The 21,539-nt window shown below is 49.1% G+C and overlaps 1 protein-coding gene across 1 annotated transcript in view; it reads left to right on the top strand.

The window, feature by feature from the left end:
- STK32C (serine/threonine kinase 32C) overlaps positions 1 to 21,539 on the top strand; it is a 110,357-nt gene that overhangs the window by 62,819 nt on the left and 25,999 nt on the right. The window contains exon 2 of the mRNA XM_006146932.2: positions 5,689 to 5,744. The gene's annotated coding sequence lies outside the window, so the exon portion shown is untranslated. The remainder of the gene's footprint in view (positions 1 to 5,688; positions 5,745 to 21,539) is intronic.

Genomic DNA, 21,539 nt, shown 5'->3' with positions numbered 1-21,539 from the left:
TAAAACTTAATTTGAGGAATCCTAATATATTTATCTATTTCACTTGGAGAGGGTGGAGGTGTTCTGGGCCAGTTTTGGCCTAATCCTATATTTTACGAAGAAAGGATTAAGTTTACCTTAAATGTATTTTGAAGGGCCTTCCAAAGGTCAAGATTACTTCTGCCTAGAAAGAACTTCAGCCCACCCTCTATTGTGACCATGGAGATAAAGCATTGTAATTAATAGTAAGTGATCAGAGCAAAGGGGAGCGGTCAAGGGACTTCATGGAAGATTTTATCATACACTCAGGATGTATAAGAGAGCTATGTAATTCTTTTATAGTAGTATATTGGGGAGCCAGAGGGGGGTCGCTTCCCAGTAAGGCTGCCACAGTTTCTGGAGCAAATAGCAAACAGCCTTGCTGACATGCTAATTGACCCAAGCTTTGTTCCAAGGTCGGGGGGCGCACAACAGTGGTCTTGCCAACATGTTGATCCGACCGGAAGCGGAGCTCAAAGGTCGGGGGGCTCAGACAGATCCTGGGGCCTCGCCGGGTCAGACTCCTCCACTGGAGCACTGAGGCCCAAGGGCTTCCCCTGCATAGCCCACTAGGTCTCCCAGGTCCATATTGAGCCTTATTACTGCCACCCCCTGAATATCTCAGGGAGTATTCCTGCCTATAGCATGACTCACCCCCTTCAGTGGACAGGGCCATTCACTGTACCCTTTGCCACTCCATTCATCTACTCACCTCTGCCTCATTGCAGGGGCCTTACATCCCACCTTCTCCATGACTCCCCTGTGTGCATGTCCTCAAGCCAGACCTGGTACTGCAAGGCCTCTGCTGCACAGATCCCCACTGGACCCCCACCTGTAGCCTTCCTACCAGATTAGCTTTGCTGAGACCCATTCTGGGCCTACTTTGCTTGTAGGAACCTGAGGGGCTGAATGAGAGACAGTGCTGTGTGAGGGGCTTGCAACCTGGTGGGGAGGTAGGTTTTTGGGAAAAGGAATAGAGACTTTATTATATGGAGGCAGAAGACCCAGCAGAGCAGAAATGCAGTAGGGAGGTCCCAGCACAGCAGGAGCTGAGAGCCACTCATTCTGCACAGCAAGCTTTGCCAAGTACACATACATACGTGCATGTGCGTTCCAGAACCTGAGACTGAGACCACAGGATGGTCACTCAAGATCCATGGATCAGGGGAAAGTTAGGTGGAAACCTAAGAAGTCCATGAGCTCTGGGTACCCCCAACACTCCTCTGCCCTGGGGATCTCCCTCCTCTGCATACGCTGACATATACCCCTCCTCTGTTCTGCCACACCCGACCCTGCTCCTTAGAGCTCCAACAGCCTCTGCTACATCCCCCTTGTGCAGACATGAGATTCAGTGTTTGAGGGAACTTCAGAAACTCTAACGATATGGATTTTAATGAATTGCCAGACACTGATTCTCTGGGTGATGGTGTTAGCAGGGTATTCAGTACATCATACTGATTACAATACAGTCATCCCTCAGTATCCACCAGGACCTCCTGTAATACCAAAATCTATAGACATTCAAGTCCCTTATATAAAAGGGCGTAGTATTTACATATAACCTACACACATCTTCCCGCATACTCTAAATGATCTCTAGATCACTTACAATACCCAATAGAATGTAAATGCTATATATAAAGTTGTTAAACTATTTTTTGTTTGTTTGTTTTTAGAGAGATTTTTGCTATAGGGTGTGTGCAATCACAGGAGAAAGATAGAGACAGAAAGTGAGAAATCACCCCCCTCCCAGGGCAATGGCCACACTGCAATCCCTTTTCCTCCATTCTCCTCTCAGGATCTTGGGCACACACACACACATACACCCAGTTTGAGTTTTAAGCCAAGTCCAGGACTCGAACCATAGTCAGCTATTCAGCAATGTAATCATTATGCCATCTGCTGGTCTTAGTTGTTCTACTGTATTGCTTAGAAAATAATGACAAGGCAAAAAGTCTGTGCGTTTTCAGCTACATAGTACATATGGAAAACAAGGGGACGATTTTGATCCTTGGATGTGGAACCTGAGGCTGTGGCGGGCTGGCTGTGCTGCTCTCTGCAAAGACCATAAGATGACTACCTGACAAACTCCCTGCCAGTGGATTTCCTTCTCATTATTGCTGCTTCCATTGGATGTTGGAACAAGAGCCAGCATCTCCTTTAGGAGCCAGAAATCAATCAGGCTGAATGCCTTGGCTGGGCACCTGGCAGGGCAGGCGGTTATGGTAGGTCCTGGCTCTGCTCCAGAGCAGCACTGAGACCCTGGTGGGTTGCTAATGCAAGTACTGGTGGAGGAGTTGGGGAGCAGGCCAAAGCAGGAACTGGAGCTCCAGTGTTAGGGTGTTAGGCCTGGGTGTTAGAGTGGAGCAGCAGGTCCAAGGGTCCCTGCAGAGCCCTCAGTTACCCAGAGGGCCTGAGGCTTACCTGGCAAAGTCAGGGCTGGCAGTTCCTCTTAGCAGGAATCCATATGCATGCAGCTGTCACCTACAACAGTCTTTGATGGTGGCTTCTCATGGTCCTAATGTAAAGTATGCCCTGCACAGAGGACACCATGCTACGGGTTTCAAGATGTCTGCAGCCACATCTGGGATTCTTATCCCACCTGCATCTTCCCTGAGCAGCGTCTGTATGACCTTCATGGGTACCACTGTCTGGGATTCCCTCTCTGCGTCGTTGCACCTCCCGGTTAGTCTCAGGAAGTGGGGACAGTTGTGCTCAAACCATAGGCACCGTAGGGCAAGCACCACCGAGTACAGACCGCAGGACCTCCCTTCCTCCTCCATGGGAAGACGAGGGCCCGCAGAAGGCCACAGGCTGGCCAGTGTCTGCATCAGCAGCGCACATGGCCTTGTGGCTTCCCAGCCTGAGCAGATCTCATGAGGTTTCTCTCTGAGATGCCTTGCCCTAAATCTCTTGATGATAACACTTGCTTTATGGGTGTATAAGCACAGAGTAAAGTAGTTAATGTGAGATCTCCTTAAGTTTCTGACCTGTTATGTAATCTATTTAATTGCCTGTCCTTTTTCTCTTCAAAAAAAGCTAATGCCAGGAACTTGTGCTTTTTCTCTAATAATGGTGACTATTGTGTTGGAGCCCATGCTAACTCACAGCCAATGGGGCCGGTGTTTGGGGCTCTGCTTTGTACTGACCACTTGGGGGCTACAGGGAGAGGACTTGTACTCCCAGGCTCCAGTGCTCCAGAGGTCAGGGGCCAGGCTGGGCACGGCAGAGTCAGTGTGGCCATTCCAGGGGTAGTCATGGGACACCTTCATCCTCAACTGTGTTGGAAATGGCTGAGGCTGTACTGACTATCAGCTGGTGTGCAGGTTGGGGCTCTTCTGCCTCTGATGAGTGTGGAAGGAGTCCAGGGTCTCTGGGCAGCAGCAGCCTGGGCCTGGGTGGAGTCTGAGCAGACAGAGGGTCCCGGGGACCAGAGCTGCCCAGCAAAGCCCATATTGCCCAGCTGCCCTGTAACTAGCCGCAGCCCCATGATCCCCCACCTCGTGCCCCCATCCCCTCCCCAGAGGCGATGCAGGCTTCCTCAGACTTCAGAGTCAGTTCCAAGCTGGCCCAGTTCTGGGACACTGCCCCAGCTAAGGACTGGAACCCTCCCAGTGCAGCTTTGAGGCATGCAGTGAAGCCAACTGCTGGTCTGACAGGGGTGCTGGGCAGACAGCAAGGCTAGCCTGAGCCCAGTGGAGATGCACCCCTGCCTGGGAGTAGGAAACTGAGAAGTCAGAAGAGGAGAAACTCATTTTGACATTGAAGAACCCTCTCTTACATCTGATGAGAATGTCTCAGGTTCAAAATAATTGGGAGGAGGTCCAAAAAGCACCCAGAGTCTGCATGGATTCACACGTACCTGGAAGCCTGTGCATACCACAGGGGAGTGTCTCCTAGGAGAGTGAGACAATGAGAAAAGTTGGCTTTCTCTAGGAAGGCCTTGCTTTTGTGATCTGTGGAGAAGTCAATAGAAATCCGACTTCCGTGGCTTTACACAGGCCCGTGGAACACCCTTGTGCATAGTACAGGTGCTCTTATGCACACGCTTAGTCACTGATTGACACAACCACACTCCTGTGTCTCACACCGCTGTTATTAATCTTGGGGGTATTTGCGGACTTTCCTCAGACTCGTCCAGTGCATTCCAGCAGAGCAAACACCCCCAGAGCAGAGTAGAGGAAGAGACCTGAGCCAGAGACCCTGCCTGGGACTGGAGAGAGCTGCTAGTGTGTACCTGGCTTCTCCTGTGACTCCCGGGGCCTGCCTATTCATGGGTCTTCATGGGCTGAGGACATATTTCAGTGCAGGGCTGCTGTGTGCCTGGGACTGAAGCCCAGCCATGGCTAACACTCTGGGTGCTATGTGTGCTTGGTCATTCTCTGTACCGTCTGTGGGCCAGATGGGCTGTCCCTGAGAAGAGGGCATTACATAGCCCCCAGTCTATCTCTCTGCCTGGCCTCAGCCCCTTCCTGCCTCCTTGAGGCTGGTCCTCCTCCAGGCTGAAGAGAGCTCTGGGTGGACTGCTGAGCTTACTCAAAGTGAAGGAGCTGCTCAAGTGGGGTGTGTGGGGGGGGGAGGGCGGTGTCTTGTGTGCCTTTCTGCCCCTTCACTTTGTCCCTCTGTTTTATTCTGCAGTGAACTTCGACCACTTCCAGATTCTGCGAGCCATCGGGAAAGGAAGCTTTGGCAAGGTAAGATGGAGCCTTTGAGAGCTAGCATGGCAAGAGGCTATGGCAGGCCATGGTGTGGACAAGTATCCTCTCAGCCCACCTGCTCCATTTCTCCTCTGGAGAAGCCAGCCCCACCAGGGCAGCAGGCTCAGGGTCTCAGGTTCAAAATAATTGGGAGGAGGTCCAAAAAGCACCCAGAGTCTGCATGGATTCACACGTACCTGGAAGCCTGTGCATACCACAGGGGAGTGTCTCCTAGGAGAGTGAGACAATGAGAAAAGTTGGCTTTCTCTAGGAAGGCCTTGCTTTTGTGATCTGTGGAGAAGTCAATAGAAATCCGACTTCCGTGGCTTTACACAGGCCCGTGGAACACCCTTGTGCATAGTACAGGTGCTCTTATGCACACGCTTAGTCACTGATTGACACAACCACACTCCTGTGTCTCACACCGCTGTTATTAATCTTGGGGGTATTTGCGGACTTTCCTCAGACTCGTCCAGTGCATTCCAGCAGAGCAAACACCCCCAGAGCAGAGTAGAGGAAGAGACCTGAGCCAGAGACCCTGCCTGGGACTGGAGAGAGCTGCTAGTGTGTACCTGGCTTCTCCTGTGACTCCCGGGGCCTGCCTATTCATGGGTCTTCATGGGCTGAGGACATATTTCAGTGCAGGGCTGCTGTGTGCCTGGGACTGAAGCCCAGCCATGGCTAACACTCTGGGTGCTATGTGTGCTTGGTCATTCTCTGTACCGTCTGTGGGCCAGATGGGCTGTCCCTGAGAAGAGGGCATTACATAGCCCCCAGTCTATCTCTCTGCCTGGCCTCAGCCCCTTCCTGCCTCCTTGAGGCTGGTCCTCCTCCAGGCTGAAGAGAGCTCTGGGTGGACTGCTGAGCTTACTCAAAGTGAAGGAGCTGCTCAAGTGGGGTGTGTGGGGGGGGGAGGGCGGTGTCTTGTGTGCCTTTCTGCCCCTTCACTTTGTCCCTCTGTTTTATTCTGCAGTGAACTTCGACCACTTCCAGATTCTGCGAGCCATCGGGAAAGGCAGCTTTGGCAAGGTAAGATGGAGCCTTTGAGAGCTAGCATGGCAAGAGGCTATGGCAGGCCATGGTGTGGACAAGTATCCTCTCAGCCCACCTGCTCCATTTCTCCTCTGGAGAAGCCAGCCCCACCAGGGCAGCAGGCTCAGGTCTGCTGTGAGTGTGTGGAGGGCACCCACCAGGTAGGCTGGTGAGCTGGGGCATCAGGCTGGGCTGTTGACCGAGCTCCATTGTCCTTTAGTCAGGTCTCGGAGGTCTCATAGCTCAGCTGGGAGCTGAGAGCGACAATGGCACAGCCACTGAAGGGCCTTTGTCACCATGTGGGGGCATCCACTCACTCTTAATCCTGAGACCCTTCTGAAACCAAGAGCTTTCCTCAGAGATAGAGCCGTCACAAAGCCTGAAAGAAACGAGTTTCTGAGTGCCCTGTAGTACGGCTGACACCTCACGTCCAGGAGCCGCTGTGACACTCGGGACTGTTGGCGAACGTAGCAGCTGTGGCTAACAGGAGTCCCGATGCCCAGCTGCATCTGCACCTCGGAGGCCTACAGGTGACACAACCGAGGGTGTGCAGCTGCATGTACGTCCTTGTTCCCATCCCTGGCCCCTTCCTGCCCTGGGCCAGCCCTGCTGCTGTGTCCTCCAAGTAGGTTGCTCGCCTTGCTGGGGGCTGGAGCCCAAATCTTCACTTTCCTTTTGTTTTCTCTTGGCCAGATCTAACTTCCTGATTGCTGCCTTGTAATATCTAGAGATTGGGGGTCATTATAACTCAAAGAGGCTTAACGAGCACTCTGAAAAGGTTGGAATTAGCCCTCGGCTTCTGCGTGGATGGCCCTGTTGTGATGAATCACTTCTGAATGGACAGTTTCTTTTCAGCGGTCCCAGGAGGCTTGGCAGATGGAGCCTGGCCTCCCTCCTCTCTCCTGTCTGCACAGCTGTCTGGACTCTGTGTCTATTTAAGCTCCAAAACCCTTTTTAAAGGGATTGCTATGCTACCAGAGCATAATACACAGGGCATTTGAATGCGATTAATTACCTCCATTTTATTGTATCACAAACGATTGCTGCATTAGGTTACCCGAGGCCTGAGGTAATTGTAAGTCAGAGCAAATGAGCCCCTTTGCACAAATTCATTAAAAAAAAAAAAAACCTCTTATGCCCAAAGGAGAGAGTATTTTTCGCATCTCTACATATGGGGGTGGAGGGATGCCAATGGACATATACAGTTTTATCAGTTGTGAAAAAAGAGTTGAACTTCGAGGTGAGTCCTGAAGTTGTCAGAGACATCACAGGCCCCTTGGGACAGCCCCTGCTCTCCTGTTCTGCCAGCTGAACCTAAATTCTGTCCCCCAGGGTCACAGAGGGTGCAGGCAGTGCGGAGGCAGGCAAGATCTGTGCCTATTAGCAACAGAGGACCCGCTGTTATGGGCTATGACTGGGTTCAGAAGGGGTAGCTTTGACAGGGATACACTGTTGTCATCAGGTATTTAGAAATCAGGCCTGAGGAGGGACACTGGGAAACCTATGCCAGGTTGGAGGATCTGAAAGGAAAAGACCAACCCTGGGGTAGGCAAGGCCGGCAGGTGTAGGTACCCTCAGGCTCCCCTCTTCCCTCCCCCCACAGCTCTCCCTATCTCTGTTAGCCCCTGCACCTCTGCCTAGGGATGACCCGTGTTCCTTATGAACATCACTGGCCAGTCTCCCACCCCCATTGGGTCTGTAGAGCCCCGGGATTCCTGCTCCTTGACCGCTCTCACTTTGAAAAGTCAGCCAATCAGAAATGGGCCGCTGCAGAGTGGGAGTGAAAAGAGAAAGCCTCTGGATTTCATTTTCAGAAGCAAGTTTGTTGTACAATGAAGGGCTCCTTCTGCTTCCTAATTAGGCCACCTAATCAGGCCTTCAGGGGTCCTTGAGCTGCAGTTGCCAGGTGCTGGGTGGGTGTCTGGGAACGCGTGAAGGGTGAGGCCCAGGCACTGTCATCCTTCCAGCTTCTTTTCTGTGGCTAGGGCTGTGACTCCATGATGGGAAGGGAGGGAATGAAGACAGAGACAAGCAGCTCCCATCCACTTATGGACAGTTTCAGTGCAGAGTGTCCAGGCAGCCAAGATTCCTAGTCTGTCCCATGTCTCTGCGGGAAAAGGATGTACATAGGCTCGGCCACACCTGAGTCCCACCCTCAAAAGACTGTGTTGCGAACTGCCTGTGAAAATGGCTGTCAGTAAAATGGGTCTGAATGGTTAGCAGCCCACCGAAGCCCAGCCCTGTTCAGGACCAGCGAGACTGGTCTGTTCCCAGCCAAATGGCCACTTAACTTTGGCTGCTCCAGCCTTTGGGGCTTTAGCTTCCATACTTGCTGTATCTGGTTCTTGGCTTTTGTTTATATTTTCTATTTTAAAAGTGTAATAAATTACATATAATATAAAATTGACCATCTTAATCATCTTAAGTATGTAGTTCTGCAGCATTAAATATATTTGTCTTATTGTGAAATAAATCTCTCAAAACTTTTTCATCTTGCAAAACTCTATCCCTGTTAACAACTCTCTCTTCTCTTTCTCCCTGTCCTCTGACAACTGCAATTCTACTTTCTGTCTCTATGAATTTGACTATTCTAGGTGCCTCATGGTTTCTTTCTGTTCACTTGGCTATAATAAAAATACCATAGACTGGACAGCCTAAACAGCATTTATTTCCCTTTTTTCCCTAAGAATTATTTAATTTTTCATTTATTCATCTATTTATTTTAATTTGACCAGAGAGAGACAGAGAAAGAAGGCAAGCCACCAGGTCTGGGATTCAAACCATGGTCAGCCACGTGGGAAATGTCTGGCACCTTAGCCACCACACCACCTGCTGGTCCCCAACAGTGTTTATTTCTCACAGTTCTGGAGCCTGGAAGCCCACAATGAAGGCAGAAGCACCATTTTCCCTTCCCACCAACGGTGCATAGAGCTCTGTTTGTCCACATCCTTGTTATGTTCTGTTTTTTGTTCTTGTTTTGTTTTTCATAGTTGCCATCCCAACGGGGGTGAGATAGTGTTTCATTGTGGTTTTAATTTCCATTTCCCTGATGGCTTTTAGACTGGTTTTAAAATTATCTACGAAGAGGAGCCATATGAGCACAGGGCTCCAAGTGTCTGGGGTCCCCAGCATCTGCTGAGGAGGGGCTGGGCTCCTGTAGGCCTCCTGCTGAGAGTACTGGAGGCTGATTTTGTTAAAGTTGATTTTACTGAGCATAAGGGCACGTGATGTTTTCGCTGAGAACAGAAACTAGTGGAACACTTCCTATAATGAAGGAGTAAGCTTAGGCCATGTAATTTGGATGCTTAGAAGTGCAGCTCAAGCCAGAGATGCAGACATAGAAAGATTACCATGAAGTAGCTGACATGAGAGTGAAGGTGAAAACTGGAAGAACTGACTAGCTGAATGCACATTCTCAGTTCCACATCAGGACAGCCATGGTGCTGCCCTCTGAGCTCTGGCTTTTCAAGTTTATCCCTCATGGAATACAAACTGGGTGCCAGGTGGTTACCTACTCAGTGCAGATGTTGAGATTTAATGCCCAGCACTCCTTGCCTAGCTCAGGCTCTGAGAAGAATCCCAGTGGAACTCTGAAAGTTTCTGTGGGAAGGACAGCATTTGCTAGATAGAATTGTTCTTTGGCCATGCTTCTGCACCTCTCTGAGATGACAGGTCATCCTTGAAGAACTTGAGACAAGGCCAAGCTGTCTGATCACCTAGGACTTGCTGAAATCATGTCCCTGGGTAAGCAGTTTGTTCTTCTAGGCAGAGAAGAAGTTGGGTGGTCCAGTCCACTGTCTGTGAGCTGTGAGCTCCTTACTGACTTCGGAATGGGGTAGGACTTTGTCCCTGGGTCTTTGGGACATCATGATCCCCTAGACAGATTAGGAGGAGGCCAGGAGGAAACAATGCTGCTGATGGGAATTCTGCACTCACCCCATGCCATATACAATGCCAGAAGGATGCCCACCAGGTGCCTGTGTAGTGTGAAACCCCAGTAAGGGCCTCACTCAGGGCATGATAGGTCCTTCAGACCGTACCTGCATCTAGACTCCAGATATGAGCATGTGTCCTGTATGCACATCATCTGCTTCTGGGAATCTGGGGCCCTTCCCGGGAGCAAGCACAGAGCATGGACCACTCCTCTTCACACACCCCTTCCAGGGCTTTGTTCTCCTAAGTTCTGTCCAGCTGATGTTCATTGAGTGATGGGCCATAACTAATTCTAAGACAGATCATCTAGGTGGGAATAATCAAGATTTGGAAAAAATCCATTCATTTTTCTCTTATAGACATTCACCCAGCCCTCAAACACCACCACCCCACTTCCCTCCACCCTCTCCCTTTGTCTACCTCTCTCTGTTGCCACTCTGGTTGATTAAAAACTTAGAACACTCAGCTTCCAGCCAGAGGTTAGAAAAGGCCACCAAGCCTGAGAAGCTTGCCCTTCTCCTGCAGCACTGCCTAATTGTGTTTGTTCTGAGTCCCGGAAATTAAATTCTAGCCCCAGGCTACAGTGATCCTTGGGTGATTATCACAGAACCATCTACAGGAAGGAGGGCAGCCTCTTTTCCAGTCCCTTCCTGAGCTGGTTGCAGTTTGTGTGAATTCAGCTGCCCCATGGACATGGATGGGTGTAGGTTCTGCCCAGTGGGGAGGTTTCTGCTCAGTGAGGGGTCTCTGTCCTTGAGAGCTGCTCTGAGACCAGGCTTGGTTGTGTGTGTGTCGGGGGTGTTGCTCACACTGGGGTGTGTGTGAAAGGACATAATTGGTACCTCCCAAATGTTTCAGGCATTTTAATGGGAAGGGCACATTCAGAGCTCCCCAGATGCCTCTGGCATTTTCTTTTTTTAGGGAATCAACCCTTGGATATTTGTCTCTTACCTAGGGCTCTGCTGGAGGGGAGGCAGAGACTCTGGCAGCCTCGAGTATCCTTGGCATGTAGGGGAAAATCTCCAAAGAGTCAAATTCAGTGTGGCCAGTCCCAGTGGGAGGGGATATGCCCTAACAGGGAATTCTTTGGAATCAGAGAAAGATAGCCACCTGAAAAGAGGGAGAAAGGAGAGCTGCTTGGTCTTACTGTAGGTAGTGGACTAACTAGAGATAAAAACAAAATAACCTAAATGTAAAGGACCACTTGGCATCCCATCTCAGGAGTACCTTAATTAACCGGCCCTGAATCCCTTTCCTTTAAAAGTCCCTAGCCCCTACCCTCTGGGCTGATGCAACTCTCACTTCTGGCCATTCCTGCCATTGTAAGACTTTTCTACCCACTTACTCTCTGAGTCGGTGAATTATTTCACAGCCCGTGAAACAGATTACCCTAATAGTGTGGGGGTTGCAGTCCCTTCAGCCAAGTATGAACCTCAGACTTACCCTGCACCTCTTGTCTGTGCCCTTCTGGCCATCAGCTTGGCCACATGCTAGACACACTGTTCTTCCTAAATGCCATTCAGCTCTCTATAGGGCTCTGGTTCCCCTGGGAAGGGAAGTGCAGTGTGTGCTTACTCTTGGAGCCAAGGTCTGCTTTTCCACCCCACTTGGATTAAACACCAAGTCTAAAAGACATTCATGTTGCTGCCATAGGGGAGGAAGAACTTTACTTTCAATAGCTGGGTCCATGAAATAAATTCACAACAAGAATGTTAACAGGAAGCAAGACCTACAGATACATCAGTGTTAAATATTACCTCTGTGGGGGCATCACTGAAAAAAAATGAATGTCCAAAAGACTGGTAGAATTTGAGATCAGATATACCATCTCAATAGAAGGGGAGCAGGAGGTAGGCCATTTGGGGGAGAGTGAATGATTTTTAGGAACGATGAAGGACTCTTAGAAGAACTGACTAGAGATATGAAAGTTTGTAACAATGTTTATCTGCTGTGGTGTCCACTCCTGGTCTCTCCTGTAATGAGAGAATGTCGATGAAACTTCAGAGAAGGGATTTCTAGCAATTGACTTTCGTTTGGGAGGTTTGTTTTTAGGTAGATTAAGAGTTGTTCAGAGAAAGCCTCGTTCTGTACTATTTTTCAAGTGCATTTTGTGTGGAATAACCAATACCCTAGAGTGGCAGATTTGAGGGTAGCATGCTCTAAACTCCTTCACTACCTGTGCCCCCATGACTGTCCTTCTTCTGCCAACTGGCCCTCCTTTCCCACCGCTCTCACCCCTCAACTGTGGGGAAGCCATCACTGCCCTTTGAGATAAGGCCACCTCCAAGATGTGCTTGAAATCTGCACCTATGTCCAATTGGGCTTTGTTTGTTTCACACTGGCCTTTGTTTTACAATGAGTATTGGCACTTTCACAATCCAAACTAGAAAATAGTCTAACTTAGATACATTATATATACCATATAATAAATATATAATATATGTATTATATATATGTATTTTATATATTTTATATATATAAATATATTATAATATAATATATTCATTATTAAACATCTTTCAATTAAAAGATGTTTAATTAAACATTAATTAAACATCCAGAATTAAACATCTTTCAATTGGCAAGCTCATTGCTTCTTAGCCCTCTGTGGATAGCTTTGCCTGTCTTTCATCAGAGGTAAGTTACTATTCATTTCAGGGACTCTATTTTCTTCTTCACCACACTGGTTTGATTCGTGAGGCCTCAGACTTTGTTTTAATGAGTCGTCTTCTCTCTCATATCATACTCTTCCCAAAGTGTCGGCTGATCTCACATATTTGTTTTTTCAATTAAACTTTCAAATAAATCTTGTCAAGGTAAGATATAAACCCACTGATATTTGAGTAGGAATTACATTTTAAGATTAATTAAGGAAAAAAATCGATATCATACCCATTTAGAAACCTAGTACAATTTTACTCAAATACTCTTATATTTTTAATATTCTTCACATTTTTAAATTTATTTATATATTGTTATTATAGTCATTAGATAATACGTTGATAAGTATTTTATTGTTTTTGTGAATAAGAGATTTTATTTTCTAATTTTTTCCAGTTTTGGAAAATGCTGGGCTGTCCAGCCAGCTTGTTGGCCCTGAGCCTGCCTCCTCTTGGCTGTTGCTGAGACAGAGGCTGTTTAAATTTATTTATATATTGTTATTATAGTCATTAGATAATACGTTGATAAGTATTTTATTGTTTTTGTGAATAAGAGATTTTATTTTCTAATTTTTTCCAGTTTTGGAAAATGCTTGTCTGTCCAGCCAGCTTGTTGGCCCTGAGCCTGCCTCCTCTTGGCTGTTGAAGAGACAGAGGCTGCTTCTTAGAGAGCTCTCGCTGTGGCCAGAGGACTTGGGTGGGCCCTGGGTGTGGCTCTTGCACTGGGACTCAGATAGCAGGTGTAGGCTGAAGATCGAGTCTAGCTTAACCAACGTGTTGATGATCCTTGCTGGAAGTAGGAAGACCCATCTTGGCTTCATTCAGGATATTTTGGGCTGTTAGAAGAAAGATATGTTCTTTGTGTAAGGCACTCAATATGCTCTAAGCTACAAGCGAATGTGTTCTTGATGCTGTCTGTAGGGGTAGAAGCTGGGTTTCCATCCATAACTAGGGGTCTTGCATAAACTCAGAAAAGTAGGTACCTGGTCTGATGACCACAGGGAGTACCAAGAAGCAAGCATGGAAGTTTCTGGTAAGCACAGTTCTTGGGAGACACAGAGTTGTGTCCTAGGGTGTCATCTCCCTTTGCGAGTTAAAGAAAAGTGCAGTCCTGAGGCTTTCAGTGCCGCGTGCGGCCCAGGCCAGGGCTCCCATCTTTCCCTCCCCAGGAGGATCCTGTTGACAGACTCCTCCATGATGCCACCGTGCCTGGCCCCCTCTGTGCTGCCATCTAAGCGAGAAGACAGCACTTAGTGGTTGCCATGACAACCCCTCAGAGGCTGGTACACAGTCAGCCTGCCAAGAGCGTTGCTGTGACACCTCTGATGAACCTGTGGCTCACTGAGTCCACACAAGGAAGAGCTGATGCCTGGAGGATTTCATGAATCCATTATGAGGCTCTGCAGAGAGAGAGCAGCTTTGGCCTTAAAGAGCTCAGAGATGCCTAAGCTCCGGGATGTAATCTAGTTGTCACCTCGGGTTGTGGTCCCAGACCACCACTGGGGCTGCTGCAACCAACTCTTCCTGCAGCTATACTTGCCCCATGGGGCCTCCTCAGCAGGGCCTCATGCCCACAGGGCCCCCAGGACGGACAGCTTTAGCTGAAGGCAGCCTGGGTCGTTCAGTTTGGCAAGTAGCTCTGTTTGTTCTCCACATTCTCAGCCTGAAGATGTCAATGCCCATGGGTGACTGGATAGACTGGTGGATACTTACCTTTGATATTTACCCCAGGGACAAATGATGTGTCCCTGCCCTTACTGTTAGTCCAGTCCCTTTATTTAAAAAAGAATTACTGGGGGACCAGTAGTTAGCATAATGGTTATGTCCCTGGACTCCCACGTAGTCGACCGCGGTTCACGTCCCAGACCCGGTGGCTTAAAACTCATGCTGGGCGCGTGTGCGTGCGTGCCCAAGATCCCGAGAGGAGAATGGAGGAGAAGGGATTGTGGCACGGCCATCCCCCCTGGGGAGTGATTTCTCGCTTTCTGTCTCTCTGTCTCTCTGTCTGTCTGGCGAGCGCACACGCCCTATAGCAAAAACCTCTCCAAAAAAAAAAGAATTATTTTATTTAACTTTATTTATTATTATTATCACTATTATTTTCCAGTTTGATCAGAGAGAGATAGAGAAAGAGAGAGGAAGTGAGAAAGCAAGCCACCAGGTCCGAGACTTGAACCGTGGTCAGCCATGTGGGAGTCCAGCGCCTTTAACCACCATGCCACTTGCCGGCCCCAGTCCAGTCCCTTTTCTTGAGACATTTAGGCACTGGATCCTAGACTTGATCTCAGAAACGCAATCCTACACGCCATGGAAGTTAGCACTGTGGCTCCATGTCCCCATTGCACAATTGGCTGCTACAGTGTGAGGCTTGGGAAACTCACTGAAAGTGAGGCAGCAGTGGCCACCAGAACTAATGATGTCCACCAGCATCTGTGGAAGCCCTCAGCCGCTGGCCTAGTGCTGACTTCCCAGGGCACAGGCTACTCACGGTCACTGCAGGGGCCTTAGCCTGACTCTCACGTCAGATGAGGTCCTCTCATATTCTAGAAACACAGGTTCTGGCTTAGCTCCAGCCTCATCCCCTCTCATGGCCAGCCAGCTGCCCACTGCCCACATGTCCCTCCCCACTTAGGGCAGAACGAGTCCCCAGCTACAGCCCAAACAGATGTGGTGGGGTGATCCCTATTGGGGAGGAACATGTCCCTGGCGATCTCAGAGCAATAGCGTTTCTTAACTCCATTAGTTGGGACCTAAGACAGTTTGATGCTGACTTTCGTGTTTTCACTGATATTGCTAATTGTGATTGTGTGTGGGGGCCGGGGAGAGAGAAAAAGTTGAGGGGAGCTCTCCCCAACAAGCAGAACCTTGTGCTGGCACTAGGTCCAGGGAATGTTTACTAAACTGAGCTGATAACCTGTGCCCAAGTGGGGACCAAAGGGACAAACCGGCCTGACCTGAGACCTGAGGCAGAGGTGATGGGAGGTTCAGATTGTACAAGTGCTCTAGGCCTGAGTCCTGGCACCTGGGAGGAGGGGATGTTGAGACTGGTCACTTCCAGCAGAAGTCAGAGTGCTTAGAGCATGGCCTGGCAGTAGCAAGGCTGCACCCTCAGCCCCCTGAGATTCCTTTGCGGCCTCCTTCCCATCTCAGAGCTCCACTCCTGAGACCCAGTCTGGCTTAGTGGTTTACATTTGGTAAGTGAAGCAAATTTGGCCTATGTGGCTTCAGAATGATCAGTTTGCCTAATGACCACACCCAGCAGGTCCTGTCTGCTGGGACTGAAGTCTTAGGATAATTTCATCTCCCTGTTTTGGGCTAAGTGGCTGAAACTTTTTTCCTTTTTAAAAAATTGTCAGAGAGCACATACATTTGCAGGGGACTGGGGGAGCGCCTTCTAATGAAGTGTAGTCACTGCAATCTGTTATCTTCCATCTCTCCTGTTGGGATTTTGGACACACACACACTTGAGCCTAGTGTGTTTTTCAAGCTGCTGGTGGGACCAGAACCCCAACCATGGTTAGCCATATGGGATTCAGTTGCCTTAACTGCTAGACTATGGGACCAGCCCTAGAAGTTTTTCATAATGGGTAAAATCTCATACTTTGAACATTATTTGTTTTAAGGTTTTTGCCGTAGGTGCATGAACTCACCAGAATGAGATAGAGAGAGGGAATGTGGAAAATGACCCCCTAGGATCACTGATGGCCATGCCACAGTCCGCTTTCCTCCATTCTTCTCTCAGGATTTTTGGGCACACATGCACCCACACCCAGCATGATATTCAAGCTGTCAGGTTCCAGGCCCAAATGCATTTGGCCATGTGGGAATCCAGCACCTTAACCACCATGCCCCCTGCTGGCCCCACTTTGGGACATTTTACAATAATTAAAAAACAAAATTTAACTTTTTTTTTTTTTTGAGAGGTTTTTCGCTATAGGGCGCGTGCGCTCGCCAGGCAGACAGAGAGAGACATAGAGACAGAAAGGAGAAATCCCCCCTCGGGGTGATGGTCACGCCGCAATCCCTTCTCCTCCATTCTCCTCTCGGGATCTTGGGCACGCACGCACACACACCCAGCGTGAGTTTTAAGCCACCGTGTCCAGGATGCGAACCGCGGTCAACTACGTGGGAGTCCAGCGACATAGCCATTACGCTAACTGCTGGTTCCCCAAAATTTAACTTTTAAGTGTTGTCAGTACCTGAAAGGAAAGGCTTCATGAGGTCTGTGATTTATAAGGATTTCCTTGGAGCTTCTGTTCAGATGGCTCTGGCTCTGGGGCTGGTCCAGGGCTAAGCTCTATTAACTTTCAGAAGAAATAAGGTAGAAGGGAGTCTAAGTTTTTCTTAATGATCTTTTACCTGTTTGCAAATTAATGCAAATTAAGCAGGTGCTTGGGATAAGTAGAGGATGTCCCAGAAAGCAGATGATGGCAACCATTTGGCTAAAGTTCCAAGCCATCCCATTATCAAACAGGATCATGAACTAAACGGTGACATGGCTTGACTCCTCTGTCTAGCCAGAGGGTCTGTGCGCTGGTTACCGTGGCCATGTCAGACAGTGAACTCCCATGGTTCTCCTAGACCCTAAGCCAGTACAGGGCTCTCTGTGACCATAAGAGCTTCAAGCCCTGGCCAAGCACTAGCTAGTCTCAGAGGCCACTTCCCATCTGAGCTTGGCAGTAGTGGGCAGGGCACCCTCTCGGCCTGTGGGAGAAGGCTGTGAGTCCTCCTATGGGGGAGCCAGATTGGTGTTCCTACTGATAACCTCCCCCTGTCCTACTCCATGCACACACCCTCCCCCGAACCCCTGCACTCCCAGGAAGGAGCAGCTACAAAGTAATGGGCACCGCGATGCCTGGCCAAGTCTGTAGGCAGATGGCCTGCTCTGGCAGCTATGCCATGGAGGGTAAGGGCCAGAAAGGAGGGGGCACACACTTGGCTATGGTGGGACACTGGTCAGCTCCTGCCTTGGCACATAAAACAGTCATACCTGTTGTGGACTTTGCTGTTCTTGTTGTGAAATAGGGCCTCTGGGACCCCAGCCTCATAGTGAGGCTGGGCATGGCCCAGAGCGAAGGCTTCAGAAACACCAAAGGGAGCCTGGGCCGGCACAGACAGGACAATTCCCCCAACCCTGTGGCCTGACTTCTCTTCCCAAGTGCCCCCTAGTGTGGAACCCCTCTGTGGTGTGTGTGGTGTGTGTGGTGTTGTGTGTGTGTGTGTGTGTGTGTGTGTATGTGTGTGTTAACGTGTGTATGATGCTTTGATATCTGGGGCCCGGCTGAGCCTAGAGAGACTGCTGCTCCCAAGACTAGCCACTCCCTAAAGATAATAAAACACTTGCCTTTCACAGGCAGACCAATCAATCCAGAGCCCATGCTGCTGACCATCTCCTCTTATTGGCTGTCACACTTAGGGCCACTATTCTGTCCTTGTCACCCTAGGGCCAAATACTGGGCAACTTCAATCAGCCCCTATGCCCAGGGCCCACTGAAATTATTCAGACTAGCAGATTATAGACCTGTTCACTCTGTCTTGCTTTCCCTTTCCCAAGGAACCCGTGATAAGGGCTCTTGACCACACTTCCCTCTTGCTCTTCCTGTCCTAGCTGACCCTGGACATTCCCTGGGTATCCCCATACGGTGTGGCATGCCCCCTCTCTTGGTAACTGTGAGTAACGACTACCTTCTCAATGGCAGTCATCTGATCCGTTGGTCTCACCATACCTGAATATAACAAAATTTTACAACAGGGGGGCCTTCTAAATAGTGCTGATCTCCCGGGCTGGGCTCTTTGGCTTTCAGCAGGCACTGCTAAGAGTAGCCATCTGCACCCCAGGCACCCCCAGAACCACAGACTTCAGTAGAAGCCACCTGGCCTTACTTCTTCCCAAGGAGTCTGCCTTATGCCCTGGCTAGATTGTAGGAGGAAGCCCCTATATGGGGTTGCAGGCCACTCTCCAGGCCTCACCCACTCTGCTTCTCACACTCTGGGGCCCCACTGGGAGCCCTTTTCACTAGGAAGGTCAGGGTTGGGGGTCTCTGAGGCTCCGGGCTGTGCTGGCTTCTGGCCATGGTGGCTTTGAAGACGAGGGAGATACCGAGGATCAAACAGACCAAGCTCCAGGGAAACCAGAGTGGGGAGGGAACGGAGGTGCTGGTCAGAGAACTGAGAAGAGCCCTGTGTGCCAGCAGTGGAAGGATTCCTCAAAGGTCAGGAGAAGCTCAGCCCCAGCTAAACCCAGCAGTGGGGACAGTACGGACTGGGAACATGGCCTCCTCTCTCCGAACCAGGAGGAAATGAATCCTGCTGAGGGCAGTTGTGCTCTGAGCCCCATGGCCGGAGAGTGAAGCTGGGCCAGGACAGCAGCTGTGCCTGCCTGCCCCTGTCCACATCCATCACTCTCTTCTTCAAAACTGCCTCTGCCGCTACCTCAGGACCAGAGAAACCCGGCATGATGGCCTCCCCACGGAGGTAATATGGAACAGAGCGCTTCTCACATGTTCTTAAATGGGCCATAACACGGTGTGAGTCTGCTGGGCTTGTCTCTCTGGGTCACACAGGCTGTGCTTTTGTACCTTAAAATAGCTGTTTCCCTCGTGACTGATTCGGGAGAAATTTCATATCCTTTTTTTTTTTCATTTTCTTCCTTAGGTGGGCACCAAGCCCATGAGTGATCATTGCCTTTGCCCTGGAGCCTCCAGGAAGCAAAAAATGGAGCGGTGATGCTCCTGGTCTTGCCTTGGGCGAATGGCTGAGGGTGGGCCAAGCTGGCAGACTAGGAAGGGAGGCAGCCAGCCCCCTTGTCTGTCCTGGAGTGAGATGCCCAAAGTGTGAGGAAAGCTTCCTTTGTCAGACTAGCTTGGCCTACATGACCAGCAGGTGCAGCTGTCCAGGCTAGGGGAGGTTCTTTTGCATTCTGGAGGTGGTTGTGGGTTCCCCTTGCCTGAGGCCACCCACTCAGCCTCAACTTCCTCTTCTGTAATAGAAATTTCAATCTCCGCCGGGGTTTCTAGCCAACCCTTTGGGTCTCCCCCTTGTAGCAGCTTTGTGATAGTTGACAGGTCTCCAGGATTACATGAATATTTGTTGGCCCTATACAAGAAGCCAGCCCTTGGTTCTCCCAAAATCTGGCATCCCAGGTCTCTCCACAGGGCCCAGAGCCCAAGCACCCGCACCAACTAGTATGTCCTCTGACCAAGCTGCCACACTGGCTCTGCCACTTTGGTAAATTGGCCAGAGAGCCATTCAGTGCCATTGACTGAGGCCTACAGCTCAGGGTTTGGGGTCACACAGGCATGGCCTCTTATCTTCTCTTTTTAAATGTTTAATGTTTAAAACTTCCAACATGCACAAAAATAGGAATGTAATGAACATTCACACATCCGTCTCCCAGTTTGCAGATTACCATCTCAGTCATTACCCCTTCCCCACCTCCAACCCACACACTGGCTATTCAAAATGAATCCCAGAGAGTGTATCATTTCATCTGTCAATATTTCAGTGGGTATTTCAAAAAAAAAAAAGGACTCTTTCCTTAAACATAACCATATACTTTTTTTCCCCACATTTAAAACAATGATCAATAATTCCTTCATATCAGCAAATATCTTGTCAGGCTTCTCATTCTCCTAATGCTTCTGTTATGATTATTACTCTGAACCAGGATCCAAATGAGTCTGTGCCAAGAGTTCATTAGGTCCATGAAGCTCATTTAGGCTGTAAGTCCCTGTCTGTCTCTCTGTTCCTTGGAGTGTATTTGTTGAGGGTCTGGGTTGTTCTCTATCCTGCAAGTCCCCCTGTCTGCATGGTGCTATTGCATTGCCTAGACTTTCTGGCTCAGAGTTAGTTATTGACCTGGGCAGGCTTCACCCAATCAGAAGTGACTTCGAGGCAAGGCTCTGTGGTATTGGGCACTGTTTCTTCCTCTGAGACCCGTGTCTGCATGTCTCCTTATGATGTTCATAGCTATTGATGGTTATTGCTAACCTGGTCATTCCTTAGGAGCTGCAAAACCGCATTCTGGCTCTATCACTTATTCCTTTATTAGAAGACATGGTTAAAAAGTAAACTTGCTTTTATCAGTTGTGTTGGTAAAGAACATAGCTGAGGTTCAGCTCACGTACAAAGGCAGGATAAATACATTTTTTCTTTCCCATTATTAAGCAGTTCCCAGATTACACAGTTGATTCCTTAGTGTCCGAGCAGCTAGCAAAGCAGAGTCCTGTGGTAATCATGAACTCGCGGGTCCAGACGAATTAGCTCAGTCCACTTGTCCATGTGATGCGTGTTGAAGCTCAGCAGATTCCACCACTGTTGGCCCCTTCCTGTTGGCTCCTGAATCCTTTCGGCGTGGCCTTCCTGTCTTCTGCACTATCCAGGCTTGCTGGTGTGGTAAGATGTTCGGGATTCATTGTGTACGTTTCTTGCTTTGTTTGTCCGTGGGATCTGGGATTCCTCTGGTAGGGTGTGATATTTGAAGGCTCCTGGTTTGGTTTCCGTGAATAGATCTGTGTAGTGGATGGAGCCAGGAAATCCCCATTATGGGTACATGCCCAAGTCAACTTTAAAGTTACTTGAAGTGGTTCCTCTCTGATAGTGCCACTGACTTAAAACACAATGAGGTGTATGTTTTATTTTGTGTTCAGTTTGTAGGAATTGCCTTTTATATTACATTTACTGATTATGTAAGATATTTACCTGGTACCAAATTAAAATCTGTGAGACAAAGTATATTCAGAAAAGTCTGACTTCTGCCTATCTGTTATTGTTGACATAATCACTTGCTCCCCAAAGTTTCATGTTTTGGAATTTAGGTTTGAGGTGGTGAGGCCTAGTGGGTGATGATTGGATCACGAAGGCAACACTCATAAATAAATGAATGATGTCTCGAGACGCCATGAGTTCTAGTTCTCAAGAGAAGGTGCTAGTTCCCACAAGAGCTGGTTATTATAACAGAGAGACAAAGTCACTCACAGCTCATTCTCTCTGCATGCCTGCCATCCTCTGTGCTCCCACTGGCCATAGTGTAGCCCAGCCAGATGCCTGTGCTTTTCCAGCCGCTAGAACTGTGAGTCAGTTAATCCCTAATTCTTGTAAATCACTTAGTCCTAGATATTTCTGTTAGCAACATAGTTGTGCACTAAGGCATTAGCCCTTCCTTCCTATTTCCTCCTTCTTCCTATAAACTTCCCTTTGA

The sequence above is a fragment of the Tupaia chinensis genome, unplaced genomic scaffold (assembly GCF_000334495.1).
Source record: "Tupaia chinensis unplaced genomic scaffold, TupChi_1.0 Scaffold000197_1, whole genome shotgun sequence".
Classification (NCBI taxonomy): domain Eukaryota; kingdom Metazoa; phylum Chordata; class Mammalia; order Scandentia; family Tupaiidae; genus Tupaia; species Tupaia belangeri.
Note: the sequence above shows the minus strand (reverse complement) of the source record. Positions and strands in the feature narration are given on the sequence as shown.